A 24,312-nucleotide genomic window follows, 5' to 3' on the forward strand; every position below is an offset into this window, starting at 1 on the left:
AATGAAGCATTTTTTGAAGTGTAGTTAAATAGGACGCCATGGTTGCAAACAGCCTGGTTCAGCCTGAGACAGTGGCCGGGAAGGGGGTTGGAATTGGTGATAAGGGAACAGTGTTTGTAATGGGGACTGAAGGCACTGTCTTTGGTCTGCCCAATGTTTAATTTAATGTAGTAACCTGGGAGGTTATGAGTAACCTGATCCACCACGTGGTGCTGTGGCAATTGCTCTCCTGAGTTAAGTCTGATCTGTACTGTTGTACTCTTTGTTTTTGCTGCCTCATGGCAGAAGCTTTTATGTGCAAGGGTTGATTAAACCATGTTGCAGAGTTAACCTGTGTCTGTCTCCATCTATGGCCAGCTCAAGATACCACATATGGCGATGAGGATGGGATTCGAACCCACGTGTAGCAAGGAGAAATGGAGTAAACCAGGGGGAGGAGCTGTTTTCAAGATGGAAGCTGGCGCGAAAAGTCCACCAGTCGGGGTTGGGGATTGCTACCGATGTGGTGGGACGAGCCATTATGCAAAGAACTGCAGGTTTGCAAAGGCAAAGTGCCACAATTGTGGAAAAATAGGGCACTTAAAGAAAGTCTGTAAAAGGGCAGTGAGTGAGAGAAGCAGTGCTAAAGGGGCAAAGCATGCAAAAGGGGGGAGGGAGAAGTACACAAAGCGGGCAAATTACATACAAGAGTCAAGTGAGGAGGTTGTCACTGTATACAGTATAGACACTTCAAGGCCCAACGTACCCCCTCTCACTCAGTATTTGATAGTGAACGGAGGTCAAGTAAAGTTTGAGATTGACACTGGATGTAGTGTAACCATAATGTCGCAGACTGAGTACGCCAAGCTATGGGGGGAAGCAAAAGTACCAGAGCTAGGTACATGCCCCATTAGTCTCAAAACCTACACAGGACAGAAGGTGGACATTTTGGGGGCGGCCGAAGTACAAGTGGAACACAAAGGAGTCACCAAAGAGCTTATGGTGGTAGTGGTAGCAGGGTCAGGGCCAAACCTGTTAGGGCGAGGGTGGATCAGTGAGTTGAGTGTGTACTGGCAGGCAATGAATAAAATGGAGGACAGTACAGAGGCACTGCAAGAAGTGCTGATGAAGCATGAGTTAGTGTTCAAGGACGAACTGGGCACCTTAAGGGGAGCCACAGCCAAGATTCATGTAGCCAGTGATGCCACGCCTCGTTTCTTTAAACCAAGGTCGGTACCTTTTGCAATGAAAACCAAGGTTGAGGCGGAACTAGATCGCCTGCTAAGGGACAAAGTAATAGAACCAGTGAAATTTTCAGACTGGGCGGCACCAATAGTCCCGGTATTGAAGCCCGACGGTAACGTAAGGGTGTGTGGTGACTATAAGTTAACAGAGTATCATCACTGGAACAGTACCCCATTCCGAGAATGGAGGACGTGTTAACATCGCTCGCTGGGGGAGAAAGATTCAGCAAACTGGACATGAGTCATGTGTATCAGCAGATATTGCTAGATGAAGAATCAAAAAAGTTTGTCACAGTGAACACGCACAAGGGGCTGTTCACGTATGCCAGGTTACCATTTGGTGTCAGTTCTAGCCCAGCAATATTCCAACGGACTATGGAGGGCATTCTGCAGGGCATTCCAAAGGTGGCCGTGTACTTAGATGATATTCTGCTAACAGGAAGTGACGATCAGGATCACTTAAAAACACTGAACAAAGTGCTACAGCAGCTGGAAGAGGCGGGGCTATGCCTGAAACGGAGTAAGTGTAGTTTCATGGAGAAGGAAGTTACATTCCTGGGACATCGGGTGGATGCCACAGGCCTCCATCCATTACCAGGGAAAGTGCGGGCAGTGCAGGATGCACCTGCACCCACCTCAGTGACTGAACTGAAAGCCTATCTAGGGCTCCTGAATTATTATAACCAGTTTCTTCCAAACTTATCGATGCTGCTGGCACCCCTGCACAAACTGCTGAGAAAGGAGGAGCCATGGTGTTGGGGGCCAGAGCAAGCGAAAGCGTTTCAGCAGTCAAAGGAGCTACTTCAGTCCAGCAGGGTGTTGGTGCATTACGACGAGAAGAAGGAGCTGATAATGTCCTGCGACGCATCACCCTATGGAATGGGGGCAGTGTTGGCCCACCGCATGCCAGATGGAGCAGAAAGGCCCATCGGGTTTGTTTCACGCACGCTCACAGCTGCGGAAAAGAACTATTCACAGCTTGATAAAGAGGGGTTGGCCATTATATTTGGAGTAAAGAAATTCCATAAGTACATATATGGGAGGAAGTTTGTAATCAGTACTGACCACAAGCCTCTTATTAGCTTACTGAATGAGATGAAAGCGGTGCCTCAAATGGCATCACAGAGAATAATGATATGGGCAGTAATACTAAGAGCCTATGAATATGTGATCATGTACAGAGCCGGCAAAGAAAACGGGAACGCGGATGCTCTCAGCCGCCTGCCCCTCTCAAAATCTCCTCGCAGTGCTTCCCCTGAGGAGCACGTCCTGATGCTGGATCAGGAGATCAGTCCCCTGATGACTTCAGTGCAAATCCAGGGCTGGACAGCCAAGGACCCCGTTCTGTCAAGGGTCCGTGAGTATGTGTTGAAAGGCTGGCCAGATCACCGTGAGGGACCGGAGTTCGCGCCGTACAGACAGAGACAGCACGAGCTCAGTGTCCAAGATGGATGTGTGCTATGGGGAGCACGCATCATAGTCCCAGAGCAGGGACGCTCTACTTTGATGGAACAGTTGCATCAATCGCACCCAGGAATGACTAGAATGAAAGGACTGGCTAGGAGCTACCTGTGGTGGCCTAACTTGGATGCTGAAATTGAGTCAAAGGTAAAGTCATGCACTATATGTCAGGAACAGAGGAAAGCACCTGCCGGGGCACCACTCCATCCCTGGGAGTGGCCCAGCAAACCCTGGAGGAGAATTCACATAGACTATGCGGGACCTTTTATGGGCAAAATGTTTTTGGTGCTGGTTGACGCTCACTCAAAGTGGATCGACGTTTATCCAGTGAGCTCTGCAACGACTGATGCCACACTGAATTGTCTCAGGAACAGCTTCAGCACGCATGGTATTCCAGAAATGATTGTATCCGACAATGCACAGTGTTTTGTTAGTGAAGGGAGCAAAGAATTCATGGTAAGGAATGGAATCACACATATCACCTCGGCTCCATATCACCCAGCCTCAAATGGGTTAGCCGAGCGAGCCATGCAGACTTTTAAGGAGCTCATGAGGAAGAGCTCAGGTGACACCCTGGAGACTAAGCTCAATAGAGCCTTGTTTAGTTATCGTATAACACCCCAAGCTACCACGGGGCTTTCTCCGGCTGAGTTGATGATGGGGAGAAAGTTGCGGTGCACGTTAGACCTGATACACCCAGATCTCAAAAGCAAGGTTGAGACAAAACAAACAAACCAAAAAGCGTACCATGACAAACATACTAAAGCTCCCCATTTCACCATAGGGGACTCTGTGTACACCCAGAACTTCGGTTATGGACCTAAATGGATACCAGGACTAATCCAGGACATTACAGGACCTGTATCGTACTCTGTGTTACTAGGGGATGGTCGAGGGGTTTGTCGGCATGTGGATCAGCTTTTCAGCCGGCAGCAGGGGGAACTGCCTCAGATGGAACAAAGGGCAGTAGAGGAGGCTGTTCCAGGACCCAGCACGGCTTATAAGGTGCCAGTGGACACTGGTACTGCCAGGCCACAGCGGGACAGAGTAAAACCAACATCAGAGACTACTCCAATCTCAAGTGCGAATGAATCTGAGAATCCACCACAAGTGGAATTAAGACGTTCACAAAGGATTCGCAAGCAACCAGAAAGACTTATACAAACCTATTAAATTAGTCAGGGGTTAACCATGGTTAGAGCATACTGGTTAATTAAAACGTAGTACCTAGTAAGGGTCATTGTTTAAGAATTGCATACGGCAATCTTAAGGGGGGAGGAGTGTAGTAACCTGGGAGGTTATGAGTAACCTGATCCACCAGGTGGTGCTGTGGCAATTGCTCTCCTGAGTTAAGTCTGATCTGTACTGTTGTACTCTTTGTTTTTGCTGCCTCATGGCAGAAGCTTTTATGTGCAAGGGTTGATTAAACCATGTTACGGAGTTAACCTGTGTCTGTCTCCATCAAGATACCACATTTAATATCTGACAGCAATTAGTGAAACCTTACCTCTTATTTTTTTTTTAATTGAGGGAATGAGAGAAAATTCATGCAAATATTAATTTAGGAGTTAAATAAACCAGAAAGTAATGAAATTAAATTCTAGGATGAGTGAAACTAAGCAAACTACATTGCTAAATTCTGATCAATTGCATTCTGTAAATGAGAGATCCATGACCCAAGAGGCACAGTAGTTGATCATCTATGGCTATCCTTACAATTTCCTCCTATTCTTCAACAGATATTTACGTGCCTCTGGATTCAGAATTGTCATTGAATTAACTGCTTTTGTTGGAGACTTTGATATATTCACTGTGCAGCGAGGGAAAGAAATTCTATTCATCTATATTCTCACCATGTTCAATATTATTCTGGTGTCCTCTACTTTTCTCATCATTGTTCAAGTTAAGAATAATACTCAGATCTTCATTCGCAATTGCTCTAAGCATTTAAAAAATCTGAATCATGTCTATCAATCTTCTTTTCTCTGAAGAAAACAAGTACAGCTTAAGAGTGTTTCCCTTCATAACTTGGAGCCTAAACCCCAAGAATCATTTGCGACGTTCTCCAGAGCAGTCAAAGTGCCTTTGAAATTAAGAAGACTGCACATAATGTTCTAAATGTGTTTTCACCAATGAGCTGTATAAGGTTAGACTAAGTTGTTTTGATATGCTCAAATACTTTTGAGATGTATTGCAATACTTCACTCCTGTTTAAGAACATTTTCACTGTGGGTAGATACTTTAACTTCAAGAATCAGTGGCCGGAATTTCCCCCCCAAAAAACGGTGGGTTTGGAGCGTGGGGGTAGTTAAATTGTTAAAAATGGAATTCCCGACCTGATCCCGCCTCCAACCCACCCACTTCCGGTTTTAACAGGGGCTGGACAGGGGGCGGGTGACCAATCCGCTCCCAGGGGGGGTGGTACGTCAATTTAAATATTGCAATGAGGCTAGAAGCCTCTTTTTTAACCTCCATTTTGAAGTTAACTGCATGTGGACAAAATGCGTGAAACTGGCAGTTAAACCGAGGCGGGGACTGCTGCAGCCTAGAGGTAAGTGGCTTTGTACCTCCCTCCTGGATCCAGGGTCCCTACCTAACCCATCCCCCCATGATTGAAGACCAATCCCATGCCAACTATCCCCCTGGCGACCCCTCGCCCCCCTGATCCTCGATACTGCCCCCGCCCCAATCCCCAATACTGCCATGCCGATCTCCGACCCCCACACCGATCCCCACCATGCCGATCCGCACCCCCCATGATCCCCAACCATGTCAACCCCATGATCTGCCCCCTCCCCACCGATCCCCGGCCATGCCGACCCCGCGATCCCTCCCCTGGACCGTCCCCTCATATCTGAGGCCTACCTGCCCGCAGCCAACCAGCCTCTCAATCTGTCTGGCTGCGGGCTGGAAACCGAGGCCTCACATTCAAATCAGGCCATGCCATTAAATTCAGCACACGTATGCGCTAACTCCCGAACTTGCGATCTGTCAAGTTCCGATTGCACATAGGCTTCCCTGCACGTTTCATCTCCTCATTCAAATGAATGTGCTGGAGAAAAGTTGGGCTAATTGCCCAGCTACTGCGCATTACCCTAAAAAATTTTACGTCTGGTGCAAACCGGCACACAGGAAGCCTGTTGCACAGTGTAAGGGGAGGGGGGATGAGATAATTGTATTAATGTTGAGCTAGATTTATGCTATAGCCCATAACAATAAGGCACTGGTTCGTGTCTGAGCGGATACAAACTTTGAAAGAAACTTTCATTTGTTCGAGTTTGAAACAGGGTCGTTTTGTGTCACTGTCTTTGCTGCCCAAAAGCCTTTTGCAATTTCAGGTTAATTATTTCCCAACTTCTATTTAGATAGGACTTAATTCACTTTCATGATTTCCCCATGTTATCAGACATTTAAACTCTCGATTTTAGATTTTAGATTATTTAAATTAATCAAAAGTTAGTTAGTCTAACAGAGGAGAAACAAATTCGATAGGACTATAAGACTGTACTTATAGATTTATGTTGTCATGGCCCAGAATTAAAGGGCCAGTGTTAACTCAGCCGCATGCTTTGTATAAAAAGCATCCGAATCGAGTTTTATGGTTTTAAGGACACCTTCAGTAAAAAGTATCTCAAGACTTTTCAGCGTTTGATCGAATTCTATTAATGTTGAAATCTTGGTTTGGGTCACTATTGCAAAGATCGTAATTTATTAATAAAATAGCATTTCTAGCTGCTAAATTATTTTAAATGAGTTGTGGGCAAATCAGCAATCTCCTCTGTTTCCTGATTGGCTAAAAGGCAGGAAGCGAAAGGAGCACCACCCCATGTAATCCCAGGTTTGCATACGCATAACGGTGCGCTCCGGGGATCCGCGGGCCACTACGCTGTGCACAACTCTGCAGCGTTTGAAAGCAACTTCTCGAAGGGGGGGTTCGCGCGAGGTTAGTGCGGATTTTGTTCGGATGTCGGTGGCGTACTCCTTAGCTATGACACCGACCGCGAATTCAGGGCCCATGTATTCAATGACATACAAGACACTGCATTTGCCATTAATGGGAAAATAAAGCCTCACATCACTGGAGCCCGAGTTGGGTATGGATTATATAACATATTTTCATTTCTTGATTCTTCCATATTCAATTTTCTACTTCAAACCCTATACCTCTGGTTAGCTAATGTGTAGCAGTGTGCAAAGCACTAATCCATCCCAGGGTTTATGATGGTTAGGAAGGTTTAAAGTATCATCTGAATCCATAGATATGTTATTACCTTATAACGTGGCCCAGTGTACCTTATTCTATATACATGCAATCATTAATTTTCCCTTAAAGAAGAAGAGGAGGCTTTAGCTACATCAGTTATATGATGCCATCTTGTGTGTAGTCTCACATATGGCAACAAGAACAGAAAAGTAAAGGAATATTAAGGATAGAAACGTTAAAAAGAAGGGGTTTATAAATAAACTGATTAAACACACATACACGTGAGAAGCTCATATTAATCTTACCAGACTCTTGTAGCTTTCAATGCTGCTGTCACTTCTCTTTCTGAGTCTTGCACCAATTCCCTCCCGAATGCTGTTAGGCTACGATCCCTGAGGCCTCTGATATCCTTGGATACAAATGGGAATCGCTATCAACTCCAGCAGAGTAGCTGATTAGGATTGAATCATCAACACTGCCAGCCACAGTGATGCCAGATATTTGTGTTCTGAAAGAAAAGTATTGAAACCTGAAAATCAGAATAAAATGTTACTTTTACCTACAGAAGGATTTTCATTAATAACAGAAAATGCTGGAAACACTCAGCAGGCCAGGCAGCATCCATGGAGAGAGAAACAGAGTTAACCTTTCAGGTCTGGGACCCTTCATCAGAACTGGAAAAAGCTGGAGATGTTAAATATTAAGCAGGTGCAGAGACAGCGGGGTAGATTTTCCCGAACCTGTCGGGAAGAAGGCGGGACTTCCCCTTTCGGGTTTTAGTCCCGCCTCCATCGACGTCCGGCCAGTCCACTCGATTTTCCCTTGATTGACCTTGTTGAGCCCGCTCAGTGGGCTCAGCAGGCCAATTAAGGGCCACCCGGCAACAGGTGACGTCACAGACTGAAATTTCATCTGTCAAGAGTTTTTGACAGATGAAATATCAGTGTTTCACAGCTGTTTGAAGCTGTCAAACACTGACAGTCTGAGTTCTACCATGAGTCCTTCTGCACAGACTCAGTTAGAACTCTTACCGGCACTCAAAGCTGAAGGCTGTCACTTTTCACAAATTGCAGCCATTCAGCTTTCAGTTCCGGCTGAGTGATGCACTCCCGACGGCTACAGGAAGAAAGGCTGTGAAGGTAAGTACAGGTAAGTAAAAGTTCTTTACACACTTTAGACACACACCAAACACACTTACCTTTACACTCATGCACCCATCACTCACCTGAGCGCCAACATCGCGACCCCTCCAACTCCTTCAACCCGACGGCCCACCTGCTCTAACCTGGCGTGGTTTGGAGCTGTCGGGAATCCCACACGAAACCCCTTAAAATAGGGATTAGGCTAAAAACCCTTGGCACTAATCCCTTCCTGCCTGGTTTCGGCGGGTCCCAGTGCAGGGCGGGTACCCGCCGCCCCTGAAACTTACGCGGGGCGGGGTTTTGGGCGGGATGGTGTCGGGACCCCCGAATTTGGGATTTCCCCCCCCCCCCACATGCCTGAAACCCCACCTGACGGCTCCACGAAAATCTAGCCCCCAGGAGGTGGGTGGGGGTGGGAGGGGAGGAAGGAATTTAAGGAACATACTGTGGTTACATCTCCAGCTTTTTTCCAGTTCTGATGATGGGTCCCAGACCTGAAACGTTAACTCTGTTTCTCTCTTCATGGATGCTGCCTGGCCTGCTGAGTATTTCCAGCGTTTTCTGTTGTTATTTCAGATTTCCAGCATCTGCAGTATTTTGCTATTGTAGAAGAATTTTCATTGTTTGTGTGCAACACCATGCAATGCAAGGAGGAGGCTTCCTTCAGGGGAACAATATGGTGCAACAAAACATTGAAGTCACCTATGAATTCTTTGCAATAGTTGGAACAGTAGCCATATCAGAACTCTGTGAGAATTCCATGCATCTTCCTCGTAAACAGGCCCAAGCACGGAAAGCAGCAGAAATCATTTAATGTGTCACCCTTGGGAACTCCTGCTTTAAATTGACTGATCGGTTCAATTAATCCACATAGACATAATCGAGATCTCAGCCTACCTTCTTCAGGGTGTCAATTTTCTCTCCAATTAATACTTTATGGGAGGGAAGTGGAAGGTTAATCTCTTCTATTGTGATTTCTGTGCTCTAAAATGCGCCAAGCTCACTCATTACACCATATACATTGGCTAGTCACAAATATAAACTACAAAAATACCCATGCACCTGAACACAGTCATCAAATTTGTACGGACAGATGATCACACTGAGCAGCATTTTCTAGTTTCTTTTTGAGAATGACGTTATTAGTTTTAACAGTTTCCCCATTCAAAGTCAACTAGCTTGACCAGTGAATTCAGCTGAGGAAATCTGCTACCAGTCCTCTCTCAATGCTGCTATCCATCCAACTATTAAGTGGCGTGTAAGAACAGTGGGTTAGATTTTGACTTTGTGCGACAGTGTAATGTAGGTGATAGCGAATTGGCAGCCCGTTTGACATCTCACCCGATTGACTTCAATGGAAATAAAAACCGGGAGAGATGTAAAATGGGCTACCGATTCCCTCATTTTATGTTATCACACAAAGTCAAAATCTACTCCTGTCACTTGACCTCCCCCTGGTGCTATTGTCCTCGCTCCCTCTCAACATTCAACTGTATGGCTCAGATCAGGAATTCACAGAGTGGCAAGTCTTTGACATGAATGAAAGATGTATTTTTTACAGTAATGGCTCTTTGGAAAATGATCTTCCAAACGACCAGAACAATTCCATCAACCAAGGTGAGATGCTACAGTGGACACTCTGTAAGTGTGAAGTTCCCAGTCTAACTGCGGATAACACTGGGCACCTACTCTTTCCACAACACAGAGATAAATGCAAGTCACCCTTAGGTCAACTATAATATTTTCAGATAGCAAAATACTGCGGACGCTGGAAATCTGAAATAACAACAGAAAAAGCTGGAAAAACTCAGCAGGCCACGCAACATCCGTGGAGAGAGAAACAGAGTTAACGTTTCTTGTGTTCTGTTCTGAAGAAAGGTTTCGACCTGAAATGTTAACTCTGTTTCTCTCTCCACGGATGTTGCCTGGCCTGCTGAGTTTTTCCAGCTTTTTCTGTTATACCATTTTCAGAATGTGATGTGCATTTGTCATTGTAGCTGGATCATATAAGGGGCAGCATGCCAGGAAATGCTACATTTCTATGAGCTTCAGAAAATAAATATGGTCAATCTGCAAATCTGTGTACCTCAGCGGATTTGATTATTTATTCATCAATGCACTCAAAACAAAACAAAAGCACACCTTTTACAGAAGGCAGCAGACTTCAAAATGTGCTGCTTTATATCAGTGCCATTTGGGAGTGGGCATCTGTATTAGTGTGCTGTTCATTAAAAACTGGATAACTGGATTAAATGCAATGCTTTGATCTAGAATTCTACATAATGGGAGTGAAAGCAAGAAGGTCTATTGGAGCTCTATGCTGGGAATGAACAGGAAGGGTATTAGTCTATTGGGATTTTACAGAATAGTAGTGAATGGCAAGAGGTGTTGGCCAATGAAATTCTATGCATTCAACTACAATTGATTTTATGAGCCTCATAGGGCTTTGATACTATCATTTTTCATGTTTGATAACTATAAAAAGAACCATAAGGACTTATTATTTCACTCTCTCCGATTTGTTCTTTTATACATTATTTCAGTTAATGATGCCAGAACTCTTAATTCAATCTAAGTTAACATTTGCTCTTCTAACATTTACCAAGAAAATGAAAGGACGATGACAAAGCTTTTACAACACAATGCAGAGATCTCACCTTCCACAGCCTGCCTGTAGCGTGCTTTACAGGACTCATCTGCTGTAAATGAGCTAACATCTGCTGATGACAGCTTACATAATGCTCTAAACAGCATTAAAGACCAAGAACAGGCTTCAGCTGAAGCCAAATGGAAGCAAAATCTTCCCCCTGCCTGTTAATGCGAACATGACTTTCTTTCCTATTCATACAGGCTTACTGACCTGCCAAAGTGTGTGTTTTCAGAATATAACTTGAGACAAATGAATAGGGGCTCTCACGCCCATACATAGGTACTTTCAGGCTGGAAAATTCTTCTTGGCAATCTGTCCAGTTTTGCTGAGGCGAAAAAAAATGTGTCTCCCCAGCTTCTGAATAACACCAATGTAGTTTCGGTCTACTTCTGATGCTTCAATGTGTCCTTCTCTCCTTTCTCATTATGTCAAGGTCATTTTGTGGCATTTTACAGCTCTTCCTTTCCCAACTGACTCATTTTAGGTGGCAGGGCAAGTTGGTAAGGCAGTTAAGAAGGCATATGGGATACTTGGCTTTGCAAATAGGGGCATTGAATACAAAAACAAGTAAGTCATGCTAAACTTTTAGAAATCAGTGGTTAATCCTCAGCTGGAGTATTGTGTACAATTCTGGGCACCACATTTTAGGAAGTATGTCAAGGCCCTGGAGAGGGTACAGAGGAGGATTACCAGGATAATACCAGGGATGAGGGAGTTCAGTTATATGGAGCAGCTGGGACTGTTCTGAGAACAGAGAAGGTTAAGTGGAAACCTAAGAGAGGTATTCAAAATTATGAAGGGTTTTAATAGAGCAAGTAGGAAGAAACTAGTTCTTCTGGCAAGTGGATCGCTAAACAGAGGTTATAGATTTAAATAATTGGCAAAAAAAACTAGAAATAAGGAGAAATTTCTTCACACAGTGAGTTATTAGGGTCTGGAATGCATTACCTGAAAAGATGGTGGAATCAGATTCCATTGTAACTTTCAAAAGGCAATTGAACACATACTTGAAGAGGACTAATTTGCAAGATTATGGGGAAAAATCTGGGGCGTGGGACTAAATTGGACAGCTCTTTCAAAGAGCCAACCCAGGCACAACAGGCCGAATGGCCTCCTTCTGTGCTGTAAGATTCTATAATCTCCTTATCAATAAGTAAGCACTATTTTCTTACGTTTAAGATTCATTTCAGTGGTTAGTGTGAATGTAATGCTTTTTGGTGATGAAAGAAATTCTATTCACCAAGTAATGCGCGTAATTTGTAAATTTGAGGTAACTGATAAAATTTGAATATCTATTACAGATAAACATAATACCAACCCATCCAAATAAAGCAGCTCCAGCTTGTCTCACAATTGTAAGGTCTTTATCTTCCTACATTACAATAATTACTACATTTCAAAAGTACTTCATTGGCTGTAAAGCACTTTGTGATGTCATGAAGGCGCTATATAAATGCAAGTCCTTTCTTTCTTTTACTGGATCAGAATCCTGATGCTGAGCCAAGTTCTCACACTGGCATTGACCTCTCTTAGAAAGTGGATCTAAGTTTCTTTTGCACAAGACCAGAAGTCAGAAAAATACACTTAAAACGCAAGGTCTGCACAGGCACTGAAATTTGTACACTATTAGGTCATTTGTTTTTCTCCTTAAGTTTGAAACATTTCTGCACAACGAGAGGTTGCATTTATATAATGCCTTTAATATAAAAATGTCCCAAGGACAGGTACTTCACAGAAGTAGATAAGGGAGTAAATGCCAAGCTATGTATGGAGACATTAGGAGGGATGATTGAAAGTTTGGTTGAGGAGCTGGGTTCTGAGAATGGAGAGAGAAGTGGGGAGTTTGAGTATGGATTGCAGAGAGCAGGAAATTACCTTGGTTATGTTATCATATGAATGTTTGTATCAATTTTCTGCTTTTGCTATTTTAACAGAGACAACAATGCATTTTAAATTAACAACTTTATGTCTCTGTTAAACTAGCAGGGAGTAAAATTTAATCTGATTGAAGAGACTGGTATCATTGGTGGGGTAGAAGGAGGGGGAATGCACATGAGGCCAGTGTCTGAACGAAGAGCATGCAGGAAGAGATACATGGTGTGAGGAGATTGCAGTGGTAGGGTCAAGCAAGGCCATGGGCTGAGGAGAGGATGACAATTCTAAATTTAATGCTTTGAGAGTAATGGGGAATGTAATTTAGTGTGGGACAGGATGTTGGTGGCTGAGTATGGATAAGTTGCAGCTTATGAAGGTGAGAATGGATGAAAGGCCAGCAAGGAGCGCACTTGAGGAACTGAGGCCAAAATTCCTTGGGACATAATCCCAGTGATTACATGACGATTACTCTCCAGCAATGACCACACCAGAGTTTGCAGGGTCATTGGAAGGGCATCTAGTTAGCAGGGGGTAGGTAGGTGCAAGTACCACTTTGATTGCATCTATGGCATCCCAGTAACCCATGTGCCTGTAAACTCTGGTGCCCATCTGCCATTGGGAGGGGAGTTGCCAGCCCCAACCCCTTCTCAGCCTCAGACTCTTGTTCCTCTGGGCCCTTGTGTAAGAGTGGAGCAAACTTCAATTTTTTTTTAATGTATTGATGTTTCTTCAGGTGTCCAGGCCACTTCCTGAGCCTAGTCCCCACTCGTGAGACCCACATCCACTCATGTGCCTCACCTCATTGAGTGTACTGGCCTCCACAGATACATTGGGTCCCAATCTGAGCCATTTGGGTGGGAGCTCCCTGTCTCTACCTGTAACTCCACCCCTTCCAGCATTTTCCTTGTAAGAGGCAGGCAGAGGTTCTGCCCCTTACAAGACAATTTGTAATTTTACGGTAATGAAGAAAATCTATCACAACCAAATCACCATTGTTTTCTGGGGCGTTTTGCCAGTCTCTCGCCAGTGTTACAGCAGGAGGCCAGTGGAACTACTGAGAAGTTTCATCTCAATTGCGTCTGGGGTTGACAAAATCATGGATCGGGGTTATTGCAGCAAAGTGGCTAGGATAGGGGACGAGGTGGGCAATGTTTTGCAAGTGGAAAAAAACCTTCTTGGTGATACATAGAACGTGAATTGAAGCTGACTTCAGGATTGGAATGGGTAGCCAAGATTTTATGGTCAAGTCCAGCCTAGGCGAGTGTCTGGGAGTGGGACAAAGTCAATGGGAAGGGCCCAGATTTTGTGCTAGGGTCAAAAACAGTCGTTTCAGCTTTCCCAATGTGCAGTTGGAGGAAGTTATGAATTCTTCATGACTTTTTGTTGGACAATCAGCCCGACAGTACAGAGGTGGTCATGGAGTCCAGAAAAGTGGTGGAAAGGTAAAGCTGGATTTCATCAGTATACATAGAGGGGTTGCCTCCATCCCTCTGGATGATGTGGTAGCATATAAATGAGGAAAGGACTAAGAATAGATCTTTGGGAAGTTGACAGTGCAGGGCTGAGAAGAGACACCATGGCTGAAGACGCACTGCTTTAATCAGATAAGTTGAGTGGAACCAAGCAGTCCTAAGGAACAGGACAATAGAGTAGAGATGATGGAAGTGGTGTGTTTAACATTGTTGAGAGGCCAACATGAATATGGAGGGCTAATATATCATTGTCACAGTTATGGAAGCTGTTATTTCAGATTGGCTCAGGCCATTTTGATGTTGTGAGAAGGGCAGAAACAGGGCAGTGGATTTCAAGTTTTCTAAGAGGTGGGCTGGAAGCAGGGAGGTGACGGCGTGTTCGAAGACCTTAGAGAGGAAAGGGAGATTAGAGGTGGGGTGTTAATTACAGAGAACAAATGGGTTGAGGCTTCTTGAAGGAAGTGATGACAGTGATCTTGAAAGAGAGAGGCAGGAAACCTGAGGAAAGAAAACTATTAATGATGTAGGCCAGTATGGTGACCAGAATATTCGGTTTTATTTTGACATTATAGTATCCTGTTAAATGTGAATGGAAAACAGAAAGCTGAACAACATTAATAGCCCACAATTATACTTGGGGTTATGTGGAGTAAAAAGCTTTTTTGCAGTAATGTGTTGTCTGCCATATTATAATGTAATTAAATCAAGAACTGACTGACTGACTGTTACTGACAGTCTAAAGAAAGATAAAGTAATTAATTTAAACTCAGTTACAGTAAAGAGTCAGTTTGACTTAAACTTGCTGAATTCTTGACATTCAGAGACTCTCCAGTCTAAAGAAGCCGTTGCATTCTCTCATACTTTTGCTTCTGTACCTAATCTTAGACTGACACCCAACATTGCCAAATGAGTTCTTATCCTGAGGCCGAATCCTGGAATAAACACTTTTAAAATAGTGTCACTGAATTTCTTGTCACTGAGCAGGCACTCTGTGAACCCGAGACCCTCTAGCCTGGATGGTTTAGGTCCATACTGCCTTAACCAAATGAGCTATGTGGGAGCGGTTCTGCAACTATTCTAAGTAAAGACTATCACAGAAATTGAATGTAGCTCTTCAGTTCAGTTAACTCATGCAATATTGTGCTGAGCGTAGAAAATTATGTAGGTATTTACATTTAAATTTCCATCAAAATATACTTCAAAATTCTCAGATTACTGACCCTTTTAAATGTAAGCCGCATTGAAGTCTGATATGTATTCTGGGACAAATAACTGCAAGGATGCACAGTAAGACATTTAATCAGTATTATGAGATTATGACCTGGTGTTCTGAATGCCCACCCAGGTCTGGAAGCAAAGGTGATTAATGTAGAATCACAGAAAGTTACAGCACAGAAGGAGGCCATTTTGGCCCATCGTGTCTGTGCTGGCCAACAAAGAGCTATCCAGCCTAATCCCACTTCCCAGGTCTTGGTCCATAGCCCTGCAGGTTACAGCATCCCAAGTGCACATCCAAGTACTTTTTAAATGTGGTTAGGGTTTCTGCCTCTACCACCCTTTCAGGCAGTGAGTTCCAGACCCCCACAACCCTTTGGGTGAAGAAATTTCCCCTCAAATCCCCTCTAAACATTCCACCAATTACTTTAAATCTGTGCCCCCTGGTTTTTGAATCCTCTGCCAAGGGAAATAGGTTCTTTCTATCCACTTTATCGATGCCCCTCATAATTTTATACACCTCAATAAGGTCTCCCCTCAGCCTCCTCTGTTCCAAGGAAAACAGACCCAGCCTATCCAGTCTTTCCTTATAGCTAAAATTCTCTACTCCTGGCAACGTCCTTGTAAATCTCCTCTGTACCCTCTCTAGTGCAATCACATCTTTCCTGTAATGTGGTGATCAGAACTGCACGCAGTACTCTAGCTGAGGCCTAACTAGGGTTTTATACAGTTGAAGCATAACCGCCCTGCTCTTGTATTCTATGCCACGGCTAATAAAGGCAAGCATTCCGTATGCCTTCTTAACCACCTTATCTACCTGGCCTGCTACCTTCAGGGATCTATGGACATGCACTCCAAGGTCCCTTTGTTCCTCTACACTACTCGGTGTCCTACCATTTAATGTGTATTCCCTTTCCTTGTTAGCCCACCCCAAATGCATTACCTCACCTCACATGGGTTCGGGTGGATGCACAGTGATAGAAGATTTGAGGTTAGGATCAGATCAGCCATGATCTTATTGAATGGTGGAGCAGGCTCGAGGGGCCGATTGGCCTACTCTTGCTCCTATTTCTTATGTTCTTATGTTCTCCGGATTGAATTCCATTTGCCACTGTTCTGCCCACCTGACCAATTTATTGATATCTTCCTGCAGTCTATGTAGTGTCCGTGTGTAGATAAAGACACTGAAGACAGGAGTTGGTTCATAGGTATTTACTAAGCAAGTCTGGGGGGGGGTTCTAAAGGATATACACAATACACAGGCTTATATAGCCCAAGTGGCAATTACCGGCATTACGCACACCTGGGGCTCTTAAAGGCACATACACCACAATTCCTCCCCTTCTAGCTAACTAGTACATTATATTTTAAGTAATTATTAATTACATGTTATATGCAAAATAATATACATTGCTGTATTAATTAATTATAAGTTAGTCTCTCAGGAGGCTTCCTGACTCGGTCTGGATAACGCCTCGGGGGTGTAGTAGTTTCTGGTGGTGTAGTAGGTTCTTCTGGCAAGGCTGATTCGGCTTGAAGGCCAGTGTCGGGTTCATCGGGCTCCAGTATCACCGGATCGGAGGTAGATATGGGTATCTCTACTTCATCGTTAGATGTATAGAGTGGTGGTGTAGGTTGTCCCTTTTCGGATGACTTGATGATTTGGTCAGCATGGCGCCTTATTATGCTGTCTCCGATGTCCACGGTATACATCAGTGGTCCTAATCGTGTGCAGATAGTTCCAGGCTGCCATTTCTCGGTACGGTAGTCCCGGGCCAAAACCGGTTGGCCTATCTGGAAGGCCCTAGTTGGCCTTTCATTCATGCCCTGAAACTGCCGGTTCTCCACGTCCCTTCGGATGTTGGGCTTGGCCAAATCCAGCCGGCATCTTAGGTTTCTATTGTAGAACATCATGGCGGGAGTTTGGTTAGTAACCATATGCGTTGCATTCCTATATGCAAGTAAGAAGTTATCCACCTTGTGCTGAAGTTTTATGTCTTCATTACCCATGGCCTTGATGGCCTTCTTGAAGGTCTGGACAAACCTTTCAGCCAATCCATTGGTGGCGGGATGGTATGGGGCGGACGTGTAGTGCTTTACCCCATTGTTCTTTAAGAACTTTCTGAATTCTTCGGACACAAATTGCAGTCCATTATCAGAACATATCTGCTCCGGCAGCCCATTCCTGGCAAATATGGTCCTTAATACTGTGATGGTTTTTTCCGTGGTGGTGGAGGACATCTTTATTACCTCTGGCCACTTGGAGTGTGCATCAACTGCGATTAAGAACATTGAGTCCATAAATGGACCAGCAAAGTCGATGTGCACCCTTTGCCAGGGAGATGAGGGCCACTCCCATGGATGTAGAGGGGCCTGTGGCGGAGCATTTTGGACCTTCTGGCATCCTAGGCAGCTCTTAGTCATGTCTTCGATGTCTCCATTGATACCTGGCCACCATACAAACGCCCTAGCTAGGTTCTTCATTTTCACTCCACCCAGATGCCCCTCGTGAAGCTCCTTTAGCACTTTATCCTGGAGTTTGGGTGGAATCACCACTCTGGATCCACACATCAAGGTTCCTCGGCACACTGACAGCTGTTCTCTTCTTTGCGAGAATGCTGGCAACAGTGGTTCGCCATGTGCTGGCCATCCCTTCACTGTTAAATCGTAGACCCGTGAGAGAGTAGGGTCATTTCTTGTCTCCCTTTCAATGGCAGAATTTGTCACCGGTAGACATTCCACTATGGTAGAGTGGAATATCTCTACTGGGTCTACTGTAGGTGCCTCTTCTATCGTTGGCAACGGTAGGCGTGATAAACCGTCAGCATTCCCATGCTGTTTTGACCCTTTGTATTCAATGTTGTATTGGTGTGCCCCTAGAAAAAGGGACCACCTCTGTAGTCTTTGTGCCGTCATAATGGGGACACCTTTTTTAGGGTTGAATATGGAGATGAGGGGTTGATGGTCAGTCAGCAAGGTAAATTTTTGTCCGTGTAGGTAATGGTTGAATTTCTTCACTCCCCATACCAGGCTGAGTGCTTCCCTGTCTATCTGGGCATAGTTACGCTCAGCTGAGTTCAATGAGCGTGACGCAAAAGCTATCGGCCGTTCCGAGCCATCAGGGAATCTATGGGACAATACCGCTCCTACGCCGTAAGGGGATGCATCGCACGCCAGTCTGATTGGTAGTGATGGGTTGTAATGAGCCAAAATTTTCTCGGATGTGATTAAGTCTTTACATTTATGGAAGGCACGTTTACAGTCTTCGTTCCATTTCCAAATCACTCCTGTCTGTAGAAGATCATTAAGAGGGTGTAGAATAGTTGATAAGTTCGGTAAAAATTTATGATAGTAATTTATTAATCCCAGGAATGACCTTAATTGTGAAACATTTTCAGGTGCTGGGGCTTTTATAACTGCTTCAATTTTTTCAGGTGACTTATGCAACCCTTCCTTATTAATTATGTGGCCACAATATGATATCTGATTTTGGAAAAATTCGCACTTGGGGCGATTTGCTCGTAGGCCCCGTTCTTTCAGCCTAGTGAGCAGCTGCTCCAAATTGGCAAGGTGCTCATTGTCGTTTTCTCCTGTTATAAGGATGTCGTCTAGGTAGCATTGAGTCCCCGGAATCCCTTGCAGAACTTGCTCCATAGCTCTTTGCCAGATAGCTGCAGCTGATGCTATTCCAAAAACCAGTCGATTGTACTGGTACAGGCCTTTGTGTGTGCTTATTGTGAGATACTTTTTAGAGGTCTCCTCAACCTCCATCTGTAGATATGCCTGTACCAAGTCAATTTTTGTGAAACGTTTCCCTCCGGATAGTGAGGCGAAAATATCTTCTATCCTCGGAAGAGGATACTGTACCGTGTGAAGGACTGGGTTTACAGTCACCTTAAAGTCCCCACAGATGCAAATTTTTTTCTGTTCCTCAGAGTTATTTTTCAATGTTTTTTTCATGACTGGAACGATGGGTGTTGCCCATTCGCTCCAATCTATTTTGGATAATACGCCTGCCTTTTCCAAATTCTTCAGCTCTGCCTTGACTGCCGGACATATTGCGTATGGCACCGGTCTTGCCTTAAAAAATTTTGGAATTGCTGTATCTTCCACTTTTATTGAGGCGGTGATGCCTTTCAAGGTTCCTAGTTTCTCTTGAAAGACTTCTTTGGCGTTGGCCAAGATGTCTTTTAATCGTTCAGGTATGATGTCATCATTGTTTTTTTTCTTACTGGTCACCGTCAGTGCCTGAATGGAGTGCCAGTCTAAACGTATCTTCCTTATCCATTCACGTCCCAACAACGGTGGACCACCATCTTGTAGAATGTATAAATACAACTTTTGTATTTCTTTGCCGTTGTATACCACAGGCACCCTTATTTTTCCTTTGGGGTAGACTTTCTGCCCCGTATATGTTTTTAAGATAATGGATGTGTCTTTTAGAGGTATATGCGAAAATAGCCTCTCGTAATCTCGTCGATTTATTACGGTTAGAGCTGATCCTGTATCTAGCTCCATTTTAACTGGGGACCCTGCTATTGTGAGGGTAACCCAAATGGTTTGGTAATCCTCTTTGGCAAGTACATTATGTAATTTGAGACAGCTTAGTCTCTTGTTTCCAGAGTCGCTATCGCTATTCTGGTCTTCGGAGCTATTGTCCGTCATCATTTGTACCTTCCTGTACTTTTCTTTATTGATTTTTTGTTTTCTGTCAGTGGATTTATTTTGTCCAGATTGGCATACCCGTGCAATGTGTCCAATCTTACCACATTGCCTGCATGCTTTGCCCTTGAACCAGCAGTCCCTCTGGTTATGGGTGGATCTGCCGCAGCGATAACATCTTCCGAACTCCTGTGTCATTTTATGGGTGCTGAAGTCCTGTGTCTCTTGTTGTATCTCTGCAGCTCCTTTTGCTGCTGCTTCGTATGATACAGCCATACTGAAAGCTTTGTCCAATGTTAAATCTTTTTCAGAAAGCAGTCTTTTTTGTGTTCCTTCACTTAAGAGACCGCAAACAAATTTGTCTCGAAGATAATCCGATAGTCCTGCTCCGAATTGGCAGTACTTTGATAGCTTTCTTAATTCGGTTAGGTAATCAGCGTTACTTTCATTCTTGTGTTGATTTCTCTTGAAGAACTTGAATCGTTCCGCTATCAGCAGCGGTGTTGGGTTTAAATGCTCTTGCAGGGTATCAACAATTTCTTTAAAAGTCTTGTCCTTTGGTTTGGCTGGAGTGATTAAATTTCGTAACAGCCTGTATGTCTTCGCGCCCATTAAGTTCAGAAGTACTGAAGCTTTTTTTTCATCTGTTATTCCATTTGCAGTGCAATAAACCTCGACTCTTTCCACGTATGTGGTCCAATCTTCTATTTCGCCATCAAAAGCCTCAATATTACCAGATTTAGGCATTTCAGAAAAGATATGGCGCTTCCCGCGCTTTTTTCTTTCTTCTCTCTCTGTAGCAACGATATGGCGCTTCCCGCGCTTTCCCGCCGCTGCTACCGATAACAACGCTGTTTTACTGTGGTTTCCGTTTATTCACTGTTGGAGACTCGTTCCCGACGGAGGTCTAAACGCTGACCTGCTTGCCGCGCCAGCCGTCTCTCGAGTGCACCCTCCCAGTCCGTTATTGCTTGCCTCCGATTTCGCTGCCTGTCTCAGCTGTAGAGCCCGCCGCTGGAGCTCCAGCCTGACGCCCAGGAAGGATTAGCGCAGTACCTGTCACCAGCTTGGCCAGCTGGTGAAACCACAGTTTCTCTTACTTCCTTGAGTCTTCTGGACGCTGGAGGAATCGATGTCCTTGAGGTGCTGCCGAATTGCAGGTAAGTCCGTTTCCACTTCGTCGCCACTGTAGTGTCCATGTGTAGATAAAGACACTGAAGACAGGAGTTGGTTCATAGGTATTTACTAAGCAAGTCTGGGGGGGGGTTTCTAAAGGATATACACAATACACAGGCTTATATAGCCCAAGTGGCAATTACCGGCATTACGCACACCTGGGGCTCTTAAAGGCACATACACCATAATTGCTCTTAAAGGCACATACACCACAGCCTACAGCTTCCTTCTTCAGTATCAACCACACAGCCGATATCATCTGCAAACTTCTTAATCATACCCCCTATATTCAAGTCTAAATCATTGATATATACCACAAAAAGCAAGGGACCTAGTACTGAGCCCTGCGGAACCCCACTGGAAACAGCCTTCCAATCACAAAAAAAAACCATCAACCATTATCCTCTGCTTCCTGCCTCCGAGCCAGTTTTGAATCCAACTTGACACTTTGTCCTGGATCCCATGGGCTTTTAACTTCGTGACCAGTCTGCCATGTGGAACCTTATCAAAAGCCTTGCTAAAGTCCATGTACACTACATCAAATGCACTACCCTCATCTACCCTCCTTGTTACCTCCTCAAAAAATTCAATCAAGTTTGTCAGACATGATCATCTCTTAACAAATGTGCAAGGACATAATCACTCAAACAAAATCTGAAGATTTTCAAACCTTGCAGGAACTAATACCTGGGAGGAATTTCCCGCAATATATATGTTATTCTATTTAAGCAGTAAACTGGAGACAATTTGAAAAGAATTATTCTTGTTCAACATATTAGTTATAGTCCTCAAATTAAAAAGAAATGTCTATCTTCTAATCAATCTAATTTCCAAGCATGTTGGATTAATTAGTATAATTAATGTGATCCCTTATTTCATGACTATTCCCTCTACAATTTCTACAGATAAGTATGCATTTTGGAGTGAGAGCAGAAAGTCTATTTTCTAGTTTACAATTTGCTTTTGTTTATGTCAGATATGTTACACATTTTGAATGTTGCTGTTAGTTTTTGTGTGTTTGAAATTAATATTTGATCTCAGAGCTTCAATCTCACCTGCTATGTTAAAAATGTTCCTTATGGATATCTGCTGCAGACATTGAGATTTGTGGCCTGATTGGCCACAAAGCCTAATAATCATTGGTACTTTTCAATTTTAGCACCCGGTATCAGCATCAAATACATTCTGATCAGGTACAATATTGCCAAATATGCAGAGTAAGTGCCCTCCACTCAACTAGCATGACAATTCCCGTTCCTGTGCCAAATTTCTACCACTTCATGCTTAATTGAACATTTATATGTTGCAGGTGAGGAGTGTCCAAACTTGTGCCCATGGACATCATGCATCCTATGAACCCTGGCATTGTGACCCACAAGGTCGAAGCAACTGAGTTTCTGGGCCTTGAAGTTTAGAAAGAATAATTTTAATGCTGTTTCATTGTAAAAAAAAGTTTAATCTTCTTCTCTTCTTCTTAGGCAGTTCCTCAGAACCGGGGATGAATTTCTTCCACACTAGAAATGAGTTCTCAGGTGACTGATGAGTCCAATGCGGGGCCTACAGTCTCGGTCACAGGTGGGGCAGACGGTGGTTGAAGGGGCGAGTGGGTGGGGTTCTTGGGTTGATGTGCGCTCCTTCCGCTGTTTGCGCTTGGCTTCCGCTTGCTCCCGGCGAAGAGACTCGAGGTGTTCAGTGCCTTCCCAGATGCTTCTCCTCCACTTTGTGCGGTCTTGGGCCAGGGATTCCCAGGTGTCGGTGGGGATGTTGCACTTTTTCAATAAGGCTTTGAGGGTGTCCTTAAAGCGTTTCCTCTACCCACCTGGGGCTCTCTTGCCGTGTCGGAGCTCCAAGTAGAGCGCTTGCTTTGGGAGTCTCGTATCGGGCATGTGGATGATGTGGCCCATCAAGTTTAATCAGAACACTAAGATCTATCAGTATCCACAGCTCAAGATAAATGCAAATTAATAGAAACGTTAATTTAAGCTTTATACGTAACCTGCAAAGATCAATAGCGTGCACCTAATTGGTCCTTGAAGGCAAAAACCTTGGACACTCCTGCTTTAGACTTACACCTACAAGGAACTGGCATATAGATCTGCAGCACAAAGCTGCCCATAATTTCTTAACGGTTGGCACTAAGCTGACAGTCTCATTCAGAGAACCTTCAAAGACAGTTATTGTGGGAAATGGACGTTTCCCCACAGCAGGAGGCTTCACTGAAGCTGGAATTACAACAGGTTATTGGAGCAGAGTCAAGGGAGCTTCGCTTTGAACCTAACCCCTGCTATAAATGAAATGAGATTGATCCATGCTGGCACCGGGTACCAGAAATAGAAAAAGGTGGTTCACGGCACCTACCCCCACCCCCAAATACTGACATCTCTCACCCTAATGAGTATAACAATCAAGAAGAAAACTCAACAATGTGATCAGGTCAAATGATTTTAGTATAAATCTGTGACTTTTATAGAGATATTTCATTATGATGAATATTTAACAGCCAAATCAGACAGAGGGGCAATTTTTATTTATTTTATGATTTCATTAGAATAAATTACAAAAATATCGATATTATTTTTAAATAATCATCTATATTATTTTTGGTACAGTTATTTTATTGCAATCCTTAAAGAGTTAAGCTCGGTATGGTGAGTTTGCCCATGTTTTGTTTCATCCATTAAAAAAGAAAGATAACACGCTCAAATGCTATAAATATAATAGATCAGAACGAATCTTGAAATCAGAAAGCTTGGTCAAGCATACCACTGATAGTGGGGAATGTGTAATATCTGTACATAGGAACAACAGAGGCTTGACGCGAGTGAAGTGATCCATAAAACTATCAACCTGAAGGAAAAAGCCTACTGTCGTTATCTGTCACTTCTTGAAAGACCATACATTATGATGACATTTATTGTTATGCCTATTGCTAACCACAGTCAGAATGTCAGAATGAAACTTTTACCAAGAACAAAGAACAAGATGCAGATTGAATAAAGATTTTAATGAGGGTGGAACTATTTTGGGTAAATGATAAGCTGACACATTTAAAACCCTCTCAGTGATTGGCACAGTGGGCTTGCTACGCCATGGAGTGGTAGCAGCTGATTTCATCTGCAATTCTCCACAGTGCAAGTTATCAATTTTCAGATTTGGGGAGGGGGAGGGGTTGGGGAAAGAGAGGGAAGGAAATAAGCAAAGTAACAATGTAAAGAAAAAGGCATTTTCCTAC

The 24,312-nt window shown here is 43.9% G+C and overlaps 1 long non-coding RNA gene across 1 annotated transcript in view; it reads right to left on the bottom strand.

Annotated features, from left to right (window-relative positions):
* The window catches only part of LOC147114147 (uncharacterized), a 1,113,696-nt gene extending 1,106,284 nt beyond the window's left edge, over positions 1-7,412 (bottom strand). The window contains exon 1 of the long non-coding RNA XR_015079158.1: positions 7,194-7,412. This is a non-coding gene — a long non-coding RNA (uncharacterized LOC147114147). The remainder of the gene's footprint in view (positions 1-7,193) is intronic.
* Between the last annotated feature and the right edge of the window lie 16,900 nt (positions 7,413-24,312).

The sequence above is a fragment of the Somniosus microcephalus genome, chromosome 8 (genome assembly GCF_052327205.1).
Source record: "Somniosus microcephalus isolate GS21.2 chromosome 8, FLI_Smic_1.0, whole genome shotgun sequence".
Lineage (NCBI taxonomy): Eukaryota > Metazoa > Chordata > Chondrichthyes > Squaliformes > Somniosidae > Somniosus > Somniosus microcephalus.